Source organism: Sturnira hondurensis, unplaced genomic scaffold (genome assembly GCF_014824575.4).
Source record: "Sturnira hondurensis isolate 20B ecotype Veracruz unplaced genomic scaffold, ASM1482457v3 Scaffold0004136, whole genome shotgun sequence".
In the NCBI taxonomy this organism is placed as follows: domain Eukaryota; kingdom Metazoa; phylum Chordata; class Mammalia; order Chiroptera; family Phyllostomidae; genus Sturnira; species Sturnira hondurensis.
Window position 1 is genome coordinate 19,389,810 of NW_028076767.1, and position 22,106 is coordinate 19,411,915.

The following is a 22,106-nucleotide window of genomic DNA, read 5'->3' on the forward strand; positions in this document are numbered from 1 at the left end:
TAGCATCACTTGGCAGTAAGCTGCTTTTTTTCCAATACTCAGCTCCTTTGCAAGATTTGTGGGGCCAGGTTAAGCTAGCTCTCTTTATGTATGCTTGATAAAGTTTGCTAAATCCAGGAACCTTATTAAAAGAATTATTCTCCTCAATCTCCCAGATACAATTATATACACCATTTAATTTCTCTGTGTTTTATAATAAGTGTTTGTTTTCTGGTTATTAAAACTTTATTCCTATGAGTTCTGTATATTGTGATTTGTCCGAATTTCAGAAACCAAAGAAAAAATACACATTTAGCATATTTTTCATGAAAGGCAGAGAGGTTAATTTTTCAGATCTTAAGAAACTTGATACCCTGTTAGAGGTATATGGCTTGTGCACTCAAGTAACTGAGTGAGGCAGGTTAATATGAAAACATACAGAGGAGATGATCAGTAAAGGCTGCATGTGGAAAATGTCATCAGAGTCAGGCCTTGAAGGATAGTTTTCAGATCTAAAGAAGAGCAGATCATCACACAAATCCACACTTTTTTGGTTGACTCAAGTTGTTTGGCTGGGTATTTCCCCCTCTTGTCTGAATCAGATGAGGCCTTTATTATCAACCCTTGACTCAAGTGTCAGTTACATTTCTCTCGGTTATTCTTATGTGTGGAATCTGGGATATGACTTATAAATCATATGCTCTACCTTTTTGCCAGAGTTATGTATACGAGTATAGCCTTCCTTAATGTGGCCACTCTTTTGAGTGAGAATCAAGGCTATCTGAACAAGAACCTACTTAATCAATCTGTTCAATCCAATATCAAGTCCTGGGACTGATGTTGTCACCAGTTGGCTTATTTAAGGAAATTTGAACTTTTTTCTTTCCCCACTGGGAGTCTGTACTGCCTATGACCGGGTTATTTTCACATTGTGACATTTCTTTCACATTCATGTTTTTTTGGATAACTTCCTGTTACTCTTTAAATTCTAGTTTCATTACTGCAGATCTTTCCATCTCTGTCCCGTTTGCTTTGTTCTCTTTGTGAGTTAAGAAAAAGTAAAAAACAAAACAAAAAAAGACCCATGCATAATATTACTGCCATTATCTTTGTATCAAGAAAGAAAACAATAATACTTAAAATATTTTTTAATGATTTTATTTTATTTTTAGAGAGATGGAGGGAGAAAGAGAGGGAGAGAAACATCAGTCTGTTGCCTTTCCTACATGCCCAGACTGGGGTCAGAACCTGCAACCCAGGCGTGTGCCCTGATTGGGAATCAAACTGGTGACCTTTCTCTTTGGAGAACGATGCCCAACCAATTGAGCCATATCAGTCAGGGCAATATACTGAAAAATTTTTTTTACTGAAAACAGAGATTCAGTTGTGACCCAGGCCACAATTCCAGGCATAAGGGAGAATGTTAACAAAGGCTAAGTGCTGGAAAAGCACAAGATGCACTTACACGATGGCACATGCTCTCATTTAGGCCAGCGTGGATCTCACATACTGTTGTTGTACATCCTCATTTTGTGCCTGGGGATTTGGAAAATGCACTTTTGTTGGATTGTTGCCCCACTAGAAAAAAACTCTGATCTGTTGCAATTCCAATTTGAAACTGCTTCATTCTGGATTCCTTATCCTTGGACTCTCCCAATAATGTCTGAGGTCTCACTGGGTCTGCCCTATTCCTCTGCTGAACGATAGCGCATGGGCGCAAAGCTGTGTAGGCATAAATGAGAGGCATATGGGAGTGGTGTAAAAGGACGGAGTCTTCATGTGCCTGGGTGGGCGAGCTGAACTAATAGCTCCCAGCAGTTCTTTGAATCAGACATTGTGGAGCCAAGAGTCTAGCATTTGGAATTCCACCGCTTGTGTAAAGGGTCTGTCTTTTATCCTTCAAACCACTATTTGTTAAATGGCTAATGACCCAGTGGACCTGTTGACAACAAAGGGGGGAGGCTGGCAAAGATCAAGTTTAAAGGAAAAAGGAAAGAAAAGTTCAAAGATAGGAAAGTATGAACAAAAAGGGTTTGATCATAACTTTACCTACCCTTTATTAATATTTTTAAACAATTTTTTCTGGAGAATTTTGAACATCAAGTTGGCAGAATAATGTAGTGAACCCCTATGCACTCATCCCCTCGGCTTTGCACTAAATGAAGGAAAACAAGAATTCTGGTGAGCCTTGGGTTTGGTTTCTAGGCCTCTTGAGATCTTGGCACTTGTGACCCAGTGCTGTACTATCCGACTCCCCTTTTTCCTCTTTAGCACCTTGTCTATAGAGAACACTGTGTTTAGGATTTGTGATGAGTAGATCAGTACTTAACCTCTAATAGCTTAAGGAACTAAGTGCTGTTGTTCAAGTATAGTAATTCTATCAAAGGGGCACAGTGAAGAGGGGACTTAAGAAGGCTCTGTTGAGAAGGTGGCATTTGTGTTTACTGCAGGGAGGGTGCAACAAGAAGATAGGGACTGGCTATTTGATGCAGATAGCAATATAAGCAATTAGCCCTTTTCTTTGAGCTATTTATTTAGAACATGACATTTTTGTTAATGTATATAACACAGGATGTATTTTAGATGAGCTTTTCCTCCTTGATTTAAGTAATGTAGATGTATGTTGGGTTCAGATATTTTCTGCTAAACTGTGTATCTCCCTGAATGCTTATTATTAAGAAGAATTCTGTAAGATGTTGAGAAAGACCATTTAAAAGCAAGTTAAGTCAAATTTGATTGCTTAGACAGGACTTGTGAGAGGATGTGGGCTTTGGCTGAATCTCTTGTTTCAGATGTTTTTATCAGTGAAATAAGCCAGGAGAATAGTCTTTTGCATTTTAAAGATTTTATTTATTTACTTTTAGTGAGGGGAAGGGAGAAAAAGAGGGTGAGAACATTGATGTGGGAGATATATCAATCAGTTGCCTCTCCAATGCCCCCAATGGTGACGCAGCCCACAACCCAGGCACGTGCCCTGACTAGGAATGGAACCTGTGACCTTTCGGTTCCCAGGTCAGCACTCAATCCACTGAGCCTCACTATCATCATGGGCATCTTTTGCATTTTAAAAAGCTAACAGCTTAAGGGGAATGCACCATAAATAATGTTATAGCTTAATGAGGTATTAAGCTAACTTGACACCTTCCTGTGCCTTGTGTTCTGTTTTCTGCAGTTTCTCAAGGAGTGATTCCTTTTTGTGTTTCAGACCCATGTTTCTCAGTGCCCACAGATGATACTGGGTTTGATCCGCTGTCTTCTCATATCCAGTTGTTTCAAACTGCGTGGAATCATCAGGGATCTACCCCCTGCCCCCTAACAAATAGTACTTCTTCTTGACTCTTTCTTCTTAAACCTTGATTACTTTTCCTTTATATATACTTTATTTTGTTCTTTCACTTTTTGAGAAACTGAAATATCATGATCACACAATAAACTGTATATGTTTAAAGTATATGCTTTGATAGTTTTGACATGGAAGAAGAATCTGTGAAAGCATCACCACAATCAAGATAGTGAACATATCAATCACTCCCACAAGTTTCTGTTAGCTAGGACAACAGTCTCAAGGACAACAGTTTTAAACATTATTTCTTGCTAAATTTTAAATTGTAGCATAGTATTTTGGAGATGCAGATGTAAACAGAATGAGCTGACATGAACTCAACCTGATGAAAGTAGTCAACTACAAGGAAGAAATCAACATGTAATGGACCAAATAATGTACTATATATAAGCAGGGGCTAAGGCTCCCTTCTAGGAGGCAGAGCTCTGGATATGAACTACCTGGCAACAACCATCTCTTTTTTGAACAGAGCAAACCAAGAGGCAAACCTCTTGAGTTTGGTAACATTTCCTTTTGCCCCTTTGTAAATTTTTCCCTTTCACACTAAGTTTGTTCCTTCCTTCCTTCCTTCCTTCCTTCCTTCCTTCCTTCCCTCCCTCCCTCCCTCCCTCCCTTCCTTCCTTCCTTCCTTCCTTCCTTCCTTCCCTCCTTTTATTTACTTATTTTCAGAGAGAGGAGAAAGACGAAGAGAAACATCAATGTGTGGTTGCCTTTCATGCATTACTTACTGGGAACCTGGCCTGCAACCCAGGCATGTGCTCTGACTGGGAATTGAACCTCAATCCTCTGGTTCACAGGCCCGCTCTCAACCCACTGATGATGAAGCCCATCAGCCAGGGCTTCATTCCCTTTTATTTTTGTAGTATAACACCAAATGGATAAATCTCATTTGTCTATTCACCTGTCGATAGATGCTTGAGTTGTTTCAAGTTTTTGGCGATTACAAATAAAGCTTCCTTTGTAAGTACCTCGGACTGGCATGGCTGGATCACATGGTAGATCTATGACTATTTAAGAAATTGGCAAACTATTTTTCGAAAAAATTTTCAAGTTCTTATTTGCCATCCATGTATCTTCTGTGCTGAAATGTCTGGTTAAATCTTTTACCCATTTAAACAAATTGGGCGCATTTCCCTTAGGCTATTTATTTTCTTAGTGAGTTTTGAGAGTTCTTTGTATTCTGAGTGTAAGTCCTTTATCAGATATTTTCTCTCAGTCTATAGCTTGTTTTTTTATTCTCAGTCACAGTCATGTTTTCTGAAGTACAGAAACTATAAAAAAATTTTAAAGTACAGTTTATCAGGTTTTTTTATGGGTTCTGCTGTACTTTCATTGTTGTATCTAGGAAATATTTGCCTAACCCAAGGTCACAAAAGATTTATGGGTTCTTCTGGTTCTTATATAGGTTTGGTCTTATATTTAGGTCTTCTCTCCACTTTTAGCTCATTTTTCTTTTTTTTTTTAAGATTTTCTTTATTTATCTTTAGAGGGGAAGGGAAGGAGAGAAGGAGAGAAATCTCAATGTATGGTTGCCTCTCATGAGTCCCCTGCTGGGAACTGGCCTGCAACCCAGGCATGTGCCCTGACTGGGAATCGAACGGCAATCATGTGGTTCACAGGCCCGCGCTCAATCCACTGAGCTGCACCAGCCAGGGCAATTAGCTCATTTTTCTTATGCTGTGAGATATACATTGAAGTTTTTTTCTTGTCTTTATACCTATACCACACAGTTTGGTTTACCATAATGTAAAATCAGGTACTATTAGTTCTCCAGATGTACTTTTCTTTTTTTCAGAGTTGTTTTGGATATTCTAGGTCTTTTGCATTTCCAAAGCAATTTTTAGAATCAACAATTTCTACCAAAAAAAAAACCATTCTGTGATTTTCATTGGGAGCTCATTGAATTTTCTTTTTAAGATTTTATTTATTTATTTTTGGAGAGAGGGGAAGGGAGTGAGAGAGAGGAAGAGAACCATCAACGCACAAACAAACTCTGACAGAACAGACAACGAATGGCCACGCAAACTAGGGCCAACAGCCAAGGCGTGTGCCACGGTCAGGAATCCAACCAGTGACCCCTTGGTGTGCAGAACAACACCATCTCATTCAGGACCACATTGAGTCGTTTTGAGGGGAGAATTGATACCATAACAATATCGAATCTTCCCATTTGTAAACATATAGTAGTATATCGCCATTTATTTAGGTCTTCATTAAATTTTTTGGCAATGTTTGAAGTTTGGAAGTACCTTTCTTACAGATCTTTGTCAAATTTATCTCTCGTAAGTATTTCACAGTGTTTTATAGTATTGTAATTGTTTTTGTTTTCAATTTCACCTTTTGATCATTGCAACTATGCAGAAGAAATACAGTTGGTTTTTGTACACTGATCTTATGTTCTGCAACTTTGCTAAATTATTTTAATAACCTTTTTGTAGATTCTCTATCAGGTTGTCTACAATATTCATAGATGGTTTTTACTTCTTTCAGTTAATTATTTATTTTACTTGTTCAGTTAATGCCAATATTTTCTGTTGCCAGTACCTTAGAGTCTGTCCTCTTCCATTCCTTCTTGTTTTCATGTTGGTCCTAGCCATTATCATATCGTATATTTTTTTAAATCACAATTTAATGACTCTAATACCAGACATTCTTCTCTCACATCTGTCTTGCTTATGACTATGAAAAATTGTCTTCAGAAAACACTGATTTCGTTGTGTTTAAAGCTACATCATGGTTCCAGGTATCCCCCCACAATGAGATCTTTCTCTTCCTGCGAATAATTGACTGTGTTCACCCATCCAACTTACTCTAGTCCAGTCTCCCCACCTAAAAGATTATTAATACATATGAGGTGAGCATAGAGTTGAGAATTGGTTTGAATTCCTGCACTTAATATCTTTGCAATCACCTATAAAGTCCTTAACCTCTGGACACTATGTGCTCATCTGCAAGAAGATACTAACATGAGAAGGTCCTCACAATATGAAGATTAAAAGGAAACAACCCTGGCTCCGTGCCAGGAACACAGTGTGGGTTGTCAGTAAACATTTAGTCTGGTACTACTGGGAGCACTGGATCAGTGAATGAATGCTTGCTTGCTTATCTGTTTCTGTACTGTTGTTTATCTTGTTATCCTGTCGCAGGATACCCCCTTCATTTTTCAGGTCCTGTGAATTCGTCCTCATGTGTCAGGGTCAATGCACTCTACTTCAGTTACTCATTTCCCTCCATTTTTCACATCCCTTTTGAGTTGCCATCTTACTCAATTATGGACTGGGACTTTTTGAAAATCTTTGTATTCTTCAGAATGCCTAGTAGAAGTGTATCACAGTTTCTAAAATAGTTGTTTCTATAGTTAATTTAGAAGGAACAAAATGCTTTGTAAAATTTGGGTGTTCAGGGGGTGAGATTAGAGTTTCAGGGGGAAAGAAGTTTAATTTATATGATATGAAAATGGTAGGAATATATTTTATTTGATTAAAAGTTAAATTTAAAAGAATAATTAACTTTGTGTGTGTGTGCTTTTTCTTTTTTAATTAATTATTTATTTATTTTTATTTATCTTAGAGAGGAAGGGAAGGAGAGAAGGAGAGAAATATCGATGTATGGTTGCCTCTCGTGAGTCCCCCGCTGGAAACTGGCCTGTAACCCAGGCATGTGCTCTGACTGTGTGTGTGCTTTTTAAAAAATGTTTTATTGATTATGCCATTACAGTTGTCCCATTTCCCCCCCCTTCATTCCCCTCCACTCTGCACACCCCCCCATTCCCCCCCTTTAGTTTATGTCCATGTGTCACAACCTCTTTAGATTCTATATTTCCCATACTATTCTTGCCCTCCCCCCTATCTATTTTCTACCTACTGTCTATGCTGCTTATTCTCTGTACCTTCTCCCCCCTTCTCCTCCCACTCCCCTGTTGCTAACCTTCCATGTGTTCTTCATTTCTATGGTTCCACTCCTGATCTAGCTGTCCTCTTGGTTTGCTTTTGTTTTAGGTGTGGTTGTTAATAACTGTGTGTTTGCTGTCCTTTCACTGTTCATATTTTTCATCTTCTTTTTCTTATATAAGTCCCTTTAGCATTTCATATAATAAGGGCTTGGTGATGATGAACTCCTTGAACTTGACCTTATCTGAGAAGCACTTTATCTGTCCTTCCATTCTAAATGAAAGTTTTGCTGGATAAAGCAATCTTGGCTGTAGGTCTTTGGATTTCATGACTTGGAATACTTCTTTCCAGCCCCTTCTTGCCTGTAAGGTCTCTTTTGAGAAATCCGCTGACAGTCTGATGGGTACTCCTTTGTAGGTGACTGTCCCCTTATCCCTTGCTGCTTCTAGGATTCTCTCCTTCATTTTAGTCTTGGCTAATGTAATTATGATGTGCCTTGGTGTGTTCCTTCTTGGGTCCAACTTCTTTGGCACTCTCTGAGCTTCCTGGATTTCCTGGAAGTCTATTTCCTTTGCCAGACTGGGGAAGTTCTCCTTTATTATTTGTTCAAATACGTTTTCCACTCGTGGCTGTTTCTTTCCCCCTTCTGGTACCCCTATAATCCGGATGTTGGAACGTTTAAAGATGTCCTGGAGGTTCCTAAGCCTCTCCTCATTTTTTTGAATTCTCATTTCTTCATTCCTTTCTGGTGGGATGTTTTGTTCTTCCTTCTGGTCCATTCCATTGATTTGAGTCCCAGTTTCCTTTCCATCACTATTGGTTTCCTGTGCATCTCCCTTCATTTCAATTAGTTTAGCCTTCATATGTTCCTCTAATTTGTGACTATGTTCCTCTAATTTGTGACTATAATCTACCAGTTCTGTGAGCATCCTGATAAATAGTGTCTTGAATTGTGCTTCTGAGAGGCTGGCAATCTCTTGGTCGCTTAGAGTTATGGGCTCTGGGGCTTTGAGTTCTTCTTGCGCCATCTTTTGAACTGTTCGTGCGTGTTATGTATCAGGATCGGAGCCCTAGGTGTTCACCAGAGCAGGGCAACTCAGTTACTGGGTTGTGACTCTGTATGTGGGGGTGGGGTCAAAGAGGAGCAATGACTTCCGGCTGCCGCCTCCCGCCGCCGCTACCGCCGCTACCGGTGCCGCAGCTGCCACCGTCACCCGGACCCTCGCGTTTCGTCCCACTGCACTCGAGTGTGCCACCGCCGTCAGCCCTCCGCCACTGGGTTCGCCTGCTGGGGCCTGCTGGGGCCTGCACGGTCCGTCTCACTGTGCGCGAATGTGCGACCACATTCTGCCCCACTCCCTGACTGGGTCCGGGCTACCTGTGTGCCTAGGTCGGGGGATCTTTCCTGCCGGACCCAGCTCCGCTGCTGGCTCCGCCCCTCTTACCATCCAGGTTGAACGGGTTCTTTGTTGTTGGACTTCCATATAATTCAGTTTTCTGTTCTTTGGCTGTGTCTTTATTTTCCAAACCTTTGTTGTATTCAAACTTGGTTGTGGGAGAAGGCACAGTGTTTCCACCTATGCCTCCATCTTGGCGGAAGTCCAGTCCTTGTACTTTAAAATAGTAATCTGATTAGTATGTGTGGGGAAACTTCCCTTATAACATGCTGTTTGAAAAACAGCTTAAGACTGTTAAGGTTCCATTTAAAAGTTGCTGTGGTAAGACTGCATATTAGGAAAAGACTTATTGAGCTATTTAATAAAGTAAGGGACTTCAAAAACAGAAGATGATACAGTTTACTTTTATTTGTTATGTTAAATAACATAGTAATCAATTATAAACTGTTGGGCTTTTCCTTAGTACTCTGAGAATAAAGTACGCCAATAAAATCCTTGTATCCAGGATGCTTGTTGAAACATTGGACTGGCTATAACTAGCCATAGCCATTAACTCCTGGTTTATATCATATTCTGGAGTTGTTCTCTAGGGGGTGCTGTTCACATAGAATACAGTGTAGGAAGTAACCTCTAAGGGTTGTGCAAGTAGGAGGTATTAGTTTTAATGCCTTTGGCTCTCGTAAGTCAGTAAAGCAGTTTGAACATTACTGAGAGCTACCCAGGTATATGCCCTGACTAGGAATCGAACCAGTGACCTTTCTTTGGTTTAGAGGCTGGCACTAAATCCACTGTGCCACACCAGCCAGAATCTGATGTCATACCATTTTATGTTCCCTACATCAAACCATTTTTTTCTTCCCTTAGTTCTTTTCATTTCCCTCAGTTACAGGTATCTTTCTCCCAACTCATCTGTACTCAAAAACCTACCTACGTTCTCTGTGAAGCCTGCCTTTTTTATTTGCCTAGCTAGAAGAGATGTTCCCGTCATGTTTGGTATTTTTTACTTTATATTTCATTATCATATTGTTCTATGTGTACATTTATTCCTTACTGTATTTATAGTCATATTGGAGGGAGGAACTTTCTTAATTATCTTTGCATCTCTTAGTGTGTGATTTTTCTTAAACTTGAGTGTGTAGAACAATTATCTGAAGAACTTACAGTTTGGATTACTGGGACCTCCCTCCGTATTCTGATTCACTGAGTCTGATATGGGACTGAGAATGCAAATTTAACAAGATCCTCATGAGTGTTAGCCAGAAGGGCTAGGGGCCTATATGATTTACAGCATTTAGCCCAATACCTTGTCTTGCTCTTCAGAGAGCATAGTTATGGTCTCTCTCTTTCTCTCTGTTTTTTAAGATTTTATTTATTTTTTGAGAGATGGAGAGAAGCATCAATGTGAGAGAGAAAACATTGATTGGTTGCTTCTGGTATGGGCCTTGTCCAGAGATGAACCTGGCAACCATTTACTCTGTGGGACAACACCCAACCAACTGAGCCACACCAGTCAGGGCTTAGTAATTCTTTATTTTCTCTATTAAATCATTAATTTCTACTGAAACTATAAAAGAAGAAAAAAAGATTTTTCTCCATATTATAGGGGAAAACAAAAGAAGTATATATTGGGTTGGCCATAAAATTCATTTAGTTTTTTCTGTTCAATGGCTCTAGTAGTGCTTAGTTGTGTTTAGCTTCCTTTGAAACAATTTTGTTAGATTGTATCACGACAACTGTCATATCAGCATGCATTTAAAAAAACCATCAAAACTTGTGAATTTTTATGCAGGCATTTTAATATTGAAGATAGAAGAAATGTACAACTTTTTGGCAAATTATACTTTATTATTTCAAGAAAGTAGAAACACCACGGAAACACCAAAAAAGATTTGCAATATGTGGAGGAGGTGCTGGGCCTGTTAGAACATTTCAGAAATGGTTTGCAAAGTTTCTTGGTGCTATTGACATTTTGGGCAAATAATTATTTGTTGTGGGGCTGTCTATGCATTGAAAGATGTTTAGCAGCACCCTTACCCTCTACCCACTAGAAGCCAATAGTGGGACATAGCCAACATACTCAAAATATCCAAGTCAGTAAAGTTATTGGTGAAAATGAAAAATGTGTCTTTCATTTTATGGAAAAAACTAAATGGACTTTTTGGCCAACCCAGTACTTAAGATTTTCTGGTGCAATGGGGGTGCTTAAGATACACACATAAAACAGCTAAGAGAATGCACACTTGAGGCAGTATTGATACAGGGTCAGATGAATAGTCTGTTACATAGTGAAAGTAAATGATTGTTGGGGTTCAGAGAAGGGGGAGATGAACAGGGACTAGAGAATCAGGCAAGTCTCCAAGGAGAAGATAGGTATCTTCTTTGGAATTTGATCAGAAGAACATGTCATTCTTAGAGGGAAGAACATAATGAAGATTCATTTTACAGGTAAAAAAACAAATGGAGGCTCCGAAAGAGAAAAGTGATTGGCAGAGGATGTACGAGTTTCCTGATCGCTGTCCTTATATTTTTATGCAGCATTCGGAGGTTTCCATTGTCACCAAGTAGCAGACAGCAAGTGTTATTTATGGTGGTCATATGTCAAAGCACTGCCAATTTCTGATTTTAGCTGTGATAACCTGAAAGTTCAAAACAAAAAGTTTTTTGCAGAACAATTGTGAATTTGATAAAGTTGATCTTTGATTAGTATGTTTAGTTTGATGCATTTTCAATAGTGACTTTCAGAAGTATTGAAGAGAATTTGAAATAATGATGTTATGATATTTTGCATTGTATATTCACTGAACACATATTGATTGCGATAAGTGCATGTCTCATCTTCCCTGTGGGTGAGGCTATCCAGTAGTAATTATTAGTTTTCTTCTTAAAGCAATTGACCCAGTTTGGTCATTCTCCTTGAAACACTTGCTTAATTTCGTTTCTAGGGCACCATCACACTCTGTAGTTTTTCTTCTTATCTCACTGGTGGTTATACCATCTCAGTTTCCTTTGCTGATTCTTCCTTTTCTTCCGGATCTTCTTAGCATTGGACTATCCAACGCCCTATGTTCAGTACTGGAATCTCTTGTCTTTATCTTTATTCCTTCCCCTTGGTTAACTCATGGAACCTCATGGCTTTAAATACTGTCCATATGCTAACAACTTCCAGATTTATATCTCTAGCCCATTAACTCTTTTTTAAAAATATATTTTATAGATCACGCTATTATAGTTGTTCCGTTCCCTGCCCCCCTTTCCCCTCCGTCCTGCACCCGCCCTCCCACCAGCACTCCACCCCTTTACTTCATGTCCATGGGTCCTACATATACATTCTTTGGCTTCTGCATTTCCTATACTATTCTTAACCTCCCTTGTCTATTTTGTTCCTACCATTTATGCTTGTTGTTCCCTGTACCTTTCCCCCTGTTCTAACAACTTCCAGATTTATGTATCTCCAGCCCTTTAACTCAAACTCTGTTGCTTTGTCCAATTGCCTACATGACCGCTCCACTTGGATATCTGGTAGATGTCTCTAACTGAAAAATGTCTAAACTTGAACTTCTGATTTCCCCCTCAGATCATGTCCTTCTTCAGTCTTCCCCAACTCTAGTCTTTAACCAAAAGCATTGGAGTTATTCCTGAGTGTTTTGGATTTCCCCCCCCCCCCCATTTTCCACATCTGATCAGGCAGAGATCCTGTTTGCTTCACCTTGAGAATATATACAGAATCTGAATAGCATTTTATTTTTATTTATGTTTTTAAGATTTTTTAAAATTTATTTTTAGAGGGGAAGGAGAGAGGGAGAGAAACATCAATGTATGGTTGCCTTTTGTGCGTCCCCTGCTGGGAGTTGGTTTGCAGGCCCGCGCTCAATCCATTGAGCTACACCAGCCAGGGCAAGATTTTTTATTTATTTATCCTTAGAGAGGAAGGGGAAAGGGAGAGAAACATCAATGTATGGTTGCCTCTCGTGGGTCCCCTGCTGGGAACTGGCCTGCAACCCAGGCACCTGCCCTGACTGAGAATTGAACCACAATCCTTTGGTTCTCAGGCCTGCGCTCAATCCACTGAGCTACACCAGCCAGAGTTTAGCTTTTTAATTTCACTCTTCCTATTCTTGTCCAAACCACACCTCTGACCTGGCTTATTGGAGTTGCATGCCAGTTGTTTTCCCTGCCTCCGTTACCGCCTCACCATCTGTTTTGAACATAGCAGCCAGAGTGATCAATTTAGTTAGTTCTTGTAAATCTACTGCTTAGAACCCTGTTAATGACTCTCGCTTACTCAAAACCAAAGTTTATTCAATGACCTACAAGTTTTCCATGGCCTAAAACATCCCCCTCCCTTTACGTCTCTGAACTCATATTCTTGTGCTTTCCCAGTTCCAGCCACATGGATCTTACAGTTCCCTGAATACTCTAGTCCCCATTTGGAGTCAAAACCTTCACCTAGACTGCTGTGTCTTTACCTGTCTCATGGCTTGGTTCTTCACTTCCCTTCTCAATGGGGCCAACCAGGCTACCACATTTAAAATTGCACCCCGCCTTCCTTCCTCATCCAGCTTTACTAGCTTTTAACCTTCTAACATACTGTGTATTTTATTCATTTTGTTTATTGTCTGTCTCTCTTTGCTGGAAAGTAAGTTCCCAAAAGGACAGGGATTTTTGTCTGTTTTGTTTATTGTTGTGTCTCCATTGCCTAGAACATTGTCAGGCATGTGATAGATGATTAATAAATATTGGTTGAATAAGTGAATAGAATAGAAAGCAAAGTAAACATATTGTCACTAAGCTCGTGAAGTTTATAGCTTATAATTTGCTTTTTCTTAATGAAGTTATCTGTATTTTCTATACTTTTTGTTTGGTTTAAATATGTGTAATTCAAAAATTTTTGTTAACCAATCAGGGCACATGCCTGGGTTGCAGGCCAGTTCCCATCAGGGGACACACGAGAGGCAACCATACATTGCTATTTCTCTCCCTCTTTCTTTCCCTTTCCCACTAAAGATAAATAAATAAAATCTTTAAAATATATTTGTTAGCCCTGGCTGGTGTAGCTCAGTGGATTGAGCACAGGCCTGCAAACCGCACGATCACGGTTCGATTCCCAGTTAGGGCACATGCCTGGGTTGCGGGCCAGTTCCCAGCAGGGGACTCACGAGAGGCAACTATACATTGATGTTTCTTTCCTTCTCTCCTTCCTTTCCTCTCTAAAGATAAATAAATAAATCTTAAAAAATATTTGTTAAATAATAGGCATTTAAACTTTATAAAGCATCATTTCTTTTTTTTTTAAATTTTATTTACTTATTTTTAGAGAGAGGGGACGGGAGAAAGAAGAGAGGGAGAGAAACATCAATGTGTGGTTGCCTCTTATACATTCCCTACTGGGGACCTGGCCTGCAATTCATGCTTGTGTCTTTGCCTGGGAATTGAACTGGCAACCCTTTGGTTGGCAGGCCTGTGCTCCATCCAGTGAGCTACACCAGCTAGGGCTATAAAGCATTATTTCTTAAAAAGAATGCTATCTTGAGTTGTGTATGGAATTATGTGAAAACTATTAAATGTTAAAATAGAAAAGCCAGCCCTGACTGGTGTGGCTTAGTTAGTTGGGTGTCATCCCACAAAGTGAAAGGTCACCTGTGTGATTCTATGTCAGGGCACATGCCTGGGTTGCAGGTTTGGTCCCCAGTCAGGGATCGTGGAAGAGGCAATGATCAATGTTTCTCTCTCACATTGATGTTTCTTACTCTTTCTCCCTCCCTTCCCTTCTCTCTAAAAATAAATAAGTAAAATCTTTGAAAAAATAGAATAGAAAAGCCATATGCCAGAAAAGGAGATGATGTGATGATTTTTAAATTTTATTTTTTATTACCTTTTTGCCATTACCATTTTTATTCCCCTTATACCCTCCACCCCTGCTCTCACCACATTGTGTGTTGTCCATGTCCATGAGTCCTTTTTCCTTTTTGCTCAATTTCTCTACCCTCTAACTCTCCCCTTCCCCACCACCCTGAGCTATCAGCCTGCTCTCTATCTATGAGTTTGTCTCTGTTTTGCTTATTAGTTCAGTTTGTTCATTAGATTTCACATATGAGTGAAATCATATGTTATTTGCCTTTCTCTGATTGGCTTACTTCACTTAGCAAATTTTTGAAAAATACTGTTACATTACCTGGGATCTTAATACATTGCTATAGAACACTTAATTACAAAATGTTCTATTTCCTTGGTATAAAAAGCAAGTTTTTTCGCTTGTAAATGGGATTCACAAGTGAAATTATTTGAGCTTTCATTAGGGTGTTTTATTTATTTATCCTTTTGCAATGTACCATTAAAAAATCCTATATTATATTGAAACTCCAATTTCTGTAGTAGAAATCAAATACGGAATACTTTTGAACAAATATCCAGTGTTGAAGCAAACATAAATAGTAGATACCGTATTGATGCCAACTGAGGGAATATGATTAGACTTAGTTAATAAATAAATCTGTTAACATAATCTGCCATGTGCCAATTTAAATAATGAAATCGTTAACTGTAGGAGGCTGTTTTGTTAAGTGTCCTACAAGGTCTGTGTCTTCTGCACAAGCCTACAACTTAATAATCATTGGGAAATAATAAGACTGAATTTTCTGCTTCCTAAATTGTTTAGCTGAGGGAGAAGATAGTTATTCGTCCATGAATCTTTAATGACACTGTTAATATATTTTGTTCATGTGTGACTGACACATTTTTCTTTTTTCCTGAACATTTGCAATGATTTCATAATAAAGTACAACTGTAATGCCTTTTGCATTTACAAAAATTAGGATAGCCTGGCCAGGTGGCTTACGTGGTTGGGACACCATCCTGTACACCAAAAGCTGTGGGTTCCATTCCCAGGCAGGGCACATACCTAGGCTCAAAAATCTATAAATGTATTCTCAGGTGAGGATTAATTTTTTAAAAAATTTAGGATAATGAAGCCCTGGCTGGTGTAGCTCAGTGGATTGATCGTGGTTGTATTCCCAGTCAGGGCACATGCCTGGGTTGCAGGCCAGTTCCCTGCAGGGGACTCATGAGAGGCAACCATACATTGATATTTCTCTCCTTCTCTCCTTCCCTTCCCCTCTAAAGATAAATAAATTAAAAATCTTAAAAATTTTTTAATTTGTAATTAAAAACCTTTAAAAAATTTAGGATGATGAAGGTTATAAAACCTTGCCTTAGTGGCCATAACCCTAAAGACTAAAGGAAAGAGATTTTCAGTTGATGTGAATTTTGAATTTGTTCTTTTACTCTGAAAAATTAGTTTAGCTCACCATGGCCTGTTTGGATGTATTTCTTTGCAATTAAAAGTTTACTATATATACCAGCAGAGAAAATTAAGGTTTTATTGACTCTCCATTTAGTTTTATTTCAGAGCTAGAGAATTTTAAAGGGATGTGGTAAAAGTAAAATATTCTATGAAAACACACAGGGATAATTGGAACAAACTGAAGAATTTGTAGGGTTTTCCAGCAGAATGTATGAATATTTGTCTGTAGGTTTTATAGTTATTTTATGAAAGTAGAAACTATTAACCTTAATATTTTGTTTCTCTAACAGATTACTGAGTGCTTTACTTTTTCTTACGTCTCATGAATCTTCTTCTGTTAAGAGACAGGAAGTAAAAAGGCTGCTTGGCAAAAACTTAGGTGTAATAGAAAAATCCATGTAGGCATTTTCACGTTTTGAATGGAAGCATTCCAACAAATCTAGTTGTAAAAATCTCTCTGAAGTGAGTATTTTTTCACTGACTTTTATTATAAATCAGAAACACTTTTCTGAAGAGTTAAAACAAGAAATAACCCCAATATGTAAAGTGGAAAATTTATAAGGAATGTAGCATCTCTATTTTCTGGTTGTTGTATAAGTGTTAGGCCTCTTTCAAGGGTGTTTGTTGTTGTTGGGTTGTTGTTTTGATCCTCATTGGAGGACATGCCTATTGACTTTAGAGAGAGAGGGAGAGAAACACCGACTGGTTGCCTGCCAGTTGCCTTCTGTAGGAGAGCCCCGACTGGGGGTGAAACCTGCAACTCAGGTATGTGCTATGACCAGGAACCAAAGCCGCAACCGTTGGGTTTGTTGTACGGCATCCCAACCAACTGAGCCACACCGGCCAGGGCATTTTGTGTGAGTTTTAATGTTCACCTAAAGATACTCTTTCACCTTGAGAACTAGGAGTTTTGGTCTTTTAATTAGTACTTCTGTGGTCTTTGGATTTTAATTTCCTTTGGGTAAAAGGCTTCAACAACAGGTTTGTGTATCTTAATAAAACCCATATTTTGGGCTTTTTAACCTCAAATTTTCTATATATATCAAAATAAATTCTATTTAGAATTGGGAGTGAACTAAAAAAATGCACCTGTGGTAATACTAGAAGAACATATAGTTGTATGCTACTACAATCTTTCTAAACAAAACATCAAAATCACAAACTACTTAAAAGAACATAATCTCAGAATAATCAAGAGAAATCACTACTTAAAAAACTTGGCTAAGGTGGAAATTCTTGAATGGTAGAATGAGGAGCTTGGCAAATCCTCTTCTTCAAAAGCAGATAAAACTGGGCAAAATTGTTAAAAACAAGTACTCTTTCAAACTTGTACTGTTTTGTTCCCAGCAATGTAATTCGGTAACCACAAGTTGGTATGTGGTGTGTTCATCCGTTGAACACTGTGGCAGTGAGAAGGAATGAATACTGATAATTCCACAACACGGATGAACCTTGGAAACAGTATAAGTAAGTTAAAGATGGCAGACTCAAAAGACAGCATGTTCTATAATTCTGTTTGTCTAGGAATGGTTAATTTATAGGGACAGAGTGAGCAGGTAAGTGGTTGTCTGGGACTGTGGTTTTACGTGAGATTTCCTGTAAAGCGACAGAAGGGATTTTTGGGGGGTGATGGAAATGTTCTAAAATGGCATTGTGGCCCTGGCTGGTGTAGCTCAGTGGATTGAGCACAGGCCTGCAAACCACACGATCATGGTTCGATTCCCAGTCAGGGCACATGCCTGGGTTGCAGGCCGGATCCCGGCGGGGGACTCACAAGAGGCAACCATACATTGATACTTCTCTCCTTCTCTCCTTCCCTTCCTCTCTAAAGATAAATAAATAAAATCTTAAAAAAAATAAGAAAATAAAATGGCATTGTGGCGATGGTTGTAAGAACTCTGTTAGCTTACTAGAAATCATTGAATTGTGCGTTTAAATCAGGTGAATTTATGCCTCAGTAAAACTTTTATTTTGAGTGTTGGGTGTTTTTATTTTTTCCTATCCTAAAGGAGTGGCCCAAGTATAGCATGTCTCTGAGGGTGGCATTTACTTAGGTGGCTGCTGCTCTCAGTTTATTTAGTTAAGGTGTTCTGAGAGCTTGGTACCAGTGTGAAATAGAACACCAACTTTGTTAGGGTTCATGTTATAATTTTAGGCCCATCAAACACAACAATCTTCTTCATTTTTAAATTTACAAACTAGGCTTCAATAAATACCTGACTTAGAGTCTTACAAGAATTTGGACGTTCAGTTTTGTTAGTCACATAAAGCCTTCCGAAAAAAGATAGTAAGAGCTGTCGGTCCTAAATTAAAAACTTGACAAATGTAACTCTATGTTGTCCTTGCGCACAGGTGCATGCCCCTAGAATATCTTATTTGGGACAGAGCAAGGTTAGAAAATGTCATAGTGTTTGGGAAAACCAAGTCTGGGCCAGTAATTTTCTTTTTAAAAGATTTTATTTATTTATTTTTAGAGGGAAGGAAACATCAATGTGAATACATGAGAGATACCTCAATCTCTCCATCCATTGGCTGCCTCTTACATGCCCCTAACTGGGGACCCAGCCCATAACATGCCTTGACTGGTAATCAGACCGGCAGCCACCTGTCAGTTCACAGGCCAGCACTCTATCCACTGAGCCACACCAACCAGGGCTGGGCTAGGAATTTTTAATAGTTATTAGCAAAGTGGTCTTGAAATTATTAAGTTTTTGTCGTTGCAAAAACCAGTAGCTCTTTAAGTATTTAATTCAACTTTCCGGACTCTATCCTCCCTTGCCCCATTTTTTAATTAAATGAAGGGGTTATGTTAAATTCTAAAGCTAATGTTCCGGGGTTTGAGCCTGTTAAATTTATTTTTTAAACAAATAGGATATTTTTGTTTATTCAACAAATAAGCATTGAGTATGTTAATCAAGACATATCCCCTGTCCTCAGAGAATAGTAATGGAGACTCAGGTCAACAAATAACTGAAAATCTGAAGTACCAGTATGGTATTATATACTATCAAGCCGCCTGGATAGTACCAAGAGGGACCATTATCAACTCTGTTTGCTTCAGGTTCATCTCTCCCAAAGGGAAGAAAGAACCCTGAGATAAGTCTTGAAGTCTTTTTTTTCTTCTAGGTGTGTAGAGAAGAGCTTATTTGACCTTAGTATTCATAGGAAAGGCAGTTGGATCCTCTAATTTGAGTAGAATAACTGGGTATCATCCCTTATGCTTTAGAATGTGGGGTTACGTGTTGGTTTATTCCAGCAAAGGGTAGTTCCTGCTTCATATATTTTCTCTACTCCTGATCCATCAACTTTAAAAGGTCTGTTATCACAATTTAATTGAATTCCTGATTCTAAGTGATGACCACAGCTGCTGCAGTCTGACTTGTGTCCCGTTAGGGCTGAGGACTCAGATATCAAGAGAATTGTTTTTGTTTGTTTTCAGGATCACTTGTGGATTTGATTGTATCTCGTTATTTTTTTAAGTGGACACAAAATTTGTCCAGGCTTTGTAGTGCTAATTGAATTTTTATAAATCTACAAATAATAGTTTTAATAACTGGTAAAAAAGAAATTTATACATTGTCATGTAAATTGGAGAGTTAGAACCTCTTTTTATTATCTCATTTAGCTTAATAATGTTATTACTAGACCACACTGAGGATCAGTTTAAGAAAGACAAATAACAAAGTTTAAACAAGATAGAAAGAAATCTTTTGGTACATCTCCTAACAACCACCTCGTCCTGTCCTCTGATTTGACAGATAAAAGGGTCAGTGATTTAGAGAATTCACTTAGTAGCAGAATTGGAACAGTCAATCCAGGCTCTTTTATTGAATTATAAAAGAAAATCAGTGTCTCTTAAAATGTGTGCTGTAAATTACCTGAAAAGGAAGATACTCCATTTTTTGGTCAGTTGTGTATTTCAAACTTTAAACAGTTGTCAGGCCGGTGAAACCCAAGAAGGCAAGTGAGAGACAGCCTTTGTCCTTGAAATTTGAAAGATTATCTGACATGGAGAAGCTGAGACAAGTTGGTGTGGTCCACCTACTACCGCAATAAAGCTCTGTGTGGTCTGTCCCCTTGCTTATCACTCAGCTTAATCTTCCTTCTACAGGTGTAATGCTGTCAAACCGTGCTGACCTCCTTCCAGTGTTTTGTGCCAGTCTTCTTTCTTCCCATACATTCTCTTCCCTCTACCTGAAGTCCTTGAAGTGCTCTCCTCCTTTTAAAAACAACAACAAAAGCCTAGTTCACGTCTCATCTTTTAAGTTCCACTTCATCAGAGAATACCTCGTGTAACACACCCCGCACTAACCTGCCCTTCACATGCTGATGTGAGGCCCATCTTTTTCCTTGATTTATTTTTCCTTTACAGCACTTCCTTCATTTCATTATAATGTCGATGAGATGTTTGAGTTTCTGGTAAAATTGGTTTTGTTTTACATAGTTTAGCTACAGTTCCAAGAACCTATTGACCTTGTGAAGTGAGGATTTAATGGACATTTATTTGTATTATGGTTCTGTTAGTTTTCTCGATGTCCCAGTTCTGCTGTTGTCATGGGAAAGCAGCTGCAGATAGGCAATATGTAAAGGAATAGACATGGTCCTCTTTCAATAAAACTCTATTTACCTAAATAGTAAGCAGGCTGTAGTTTGCTGATTACTGCAGTAAAAAATCATCTCCTAATGCTGTAAGTAGTCATTTTGTTGGACTTGAAAACTCTCATTTTGCACCCTGGCTGGTGTGGCTCAGTGGATTGAGCACTGAACTGCGAAGCAAAGGGTCACTGGTTTGATTCCTGGTCAGGACACATGCCTGGGTTGCAGGCCAGGTCCCCAGTGAGGGGCGCACAAGAGGCAGCCACACATTGATGTTCTCTCCCTCTCTATCTCCCTCCCTTCCCCTCTCTCTAAAAATAAACAATAAAATCCTTTTTTAAAAAAACCCTCTTATTTTACCATCTTGAGGGTGTTTTTTAAAGATGATTTTATTTTTGTATGGTAGATTTAAAATGGGCCTTATTTATTTATTTATAGTATTGATTTTAGAGAAAGAGAAAGGAAGGAGGGGTAGAGAGAGGGAGATCAATTTCGATTTATTATCTCACTTATGCACTTATTGGTTGATTCTTGTATCTGCCCTGACTGGGGATCAAACCTGAAACTTGGGCGTATTGGGGCAGTGCTCTAACCAACTGAGTTATCTGGCCATGGCCAGGAGATAGTTATATTTATTTAATATATAATTATTTAATATAATATTTTAAGATAGTTATATTTATTTAATATATATTTTACTTTACTCAATTTAACTAGTATCTTGTATTTGTGCTAACTTTACATTTTTGTTTAAGTAGAACATGATTGATTCTTTATATTAATTTATACTTTATCTTAGCCAAAAGTCTGAGAAGCAATGATTTTTTAAAAATATATTTTATTTATTATGCTATTACAGTTGTCTTGTTTCCCCCTTCATTCCCCTCCACCCTGCACACCCTCCCACCCACATTCCCCGCTTTAGTTCATGTCCATGTGTCATACGTTTTTTAACTTCTACATTTCCCACACTACTCTTGCCCCTCCCACTATTTTCTACCTACTGTCTATGCTACTTATTCTCTGTACCTTTCACCCACCCTCCTCCCACTCCCCTGTTGCTAACCCTCCACGTGATCTCCATTTCTATGGTTCTGCTCCTGATCTAGCTGTCCTCTTGGTTTGCTTTTGTTTTAGGTGTGGTTGTTAGTAAGTGTGAGTTTGCTGGCTTTTTAACTGTTCATATTTTTTGTCTTCTTTTTCTTAGATAAGTCCCTTTAACATTTCATATAATAAGGGCTTGGTGATGATGAACTCTTTGAACTTGACCTTATCTAAGAAGCACAATGATTCTATAATTCAAAAGTGAAAAGATTGTTTTGGTTTTGGGGTATAGACTAAAGTTTTGTAATGTGTTCAATTTTTTTAAAAAACACAATTTTTTAATAACCTGATTGTTGAAACAAAAATATAACATTGTTTTTAATAGATATAGAAATTTATACACCAACACATTCATATATTAAAATTCCAAGTATACAAGTAAAGGCAATCTGAAATGAAAGGCAAATTGACTATAAGTATCAATGCTTGCTTATTTATTATTTTTGACACCATTGAAGGTCTAGAGTCATTGTTTTTCAAAGATTTTATTTATTAAT

General features: G+C 38.4%; 1 protein-coding gene across 2 annotated transcripts in view; it reads left to right on the plus strand.

The window, feature by feature from the left end:
- CBFA2T2 (CBFA2/RUNX1 partner transcriptional co-repressor 2) overlaps positions 1-22,106 on the plus strand; it is a 142,609-nt gene that overhangs the window by 27,009 nt on the left and 93,494 nt on the right. The window lies entirely within an intron of this gene.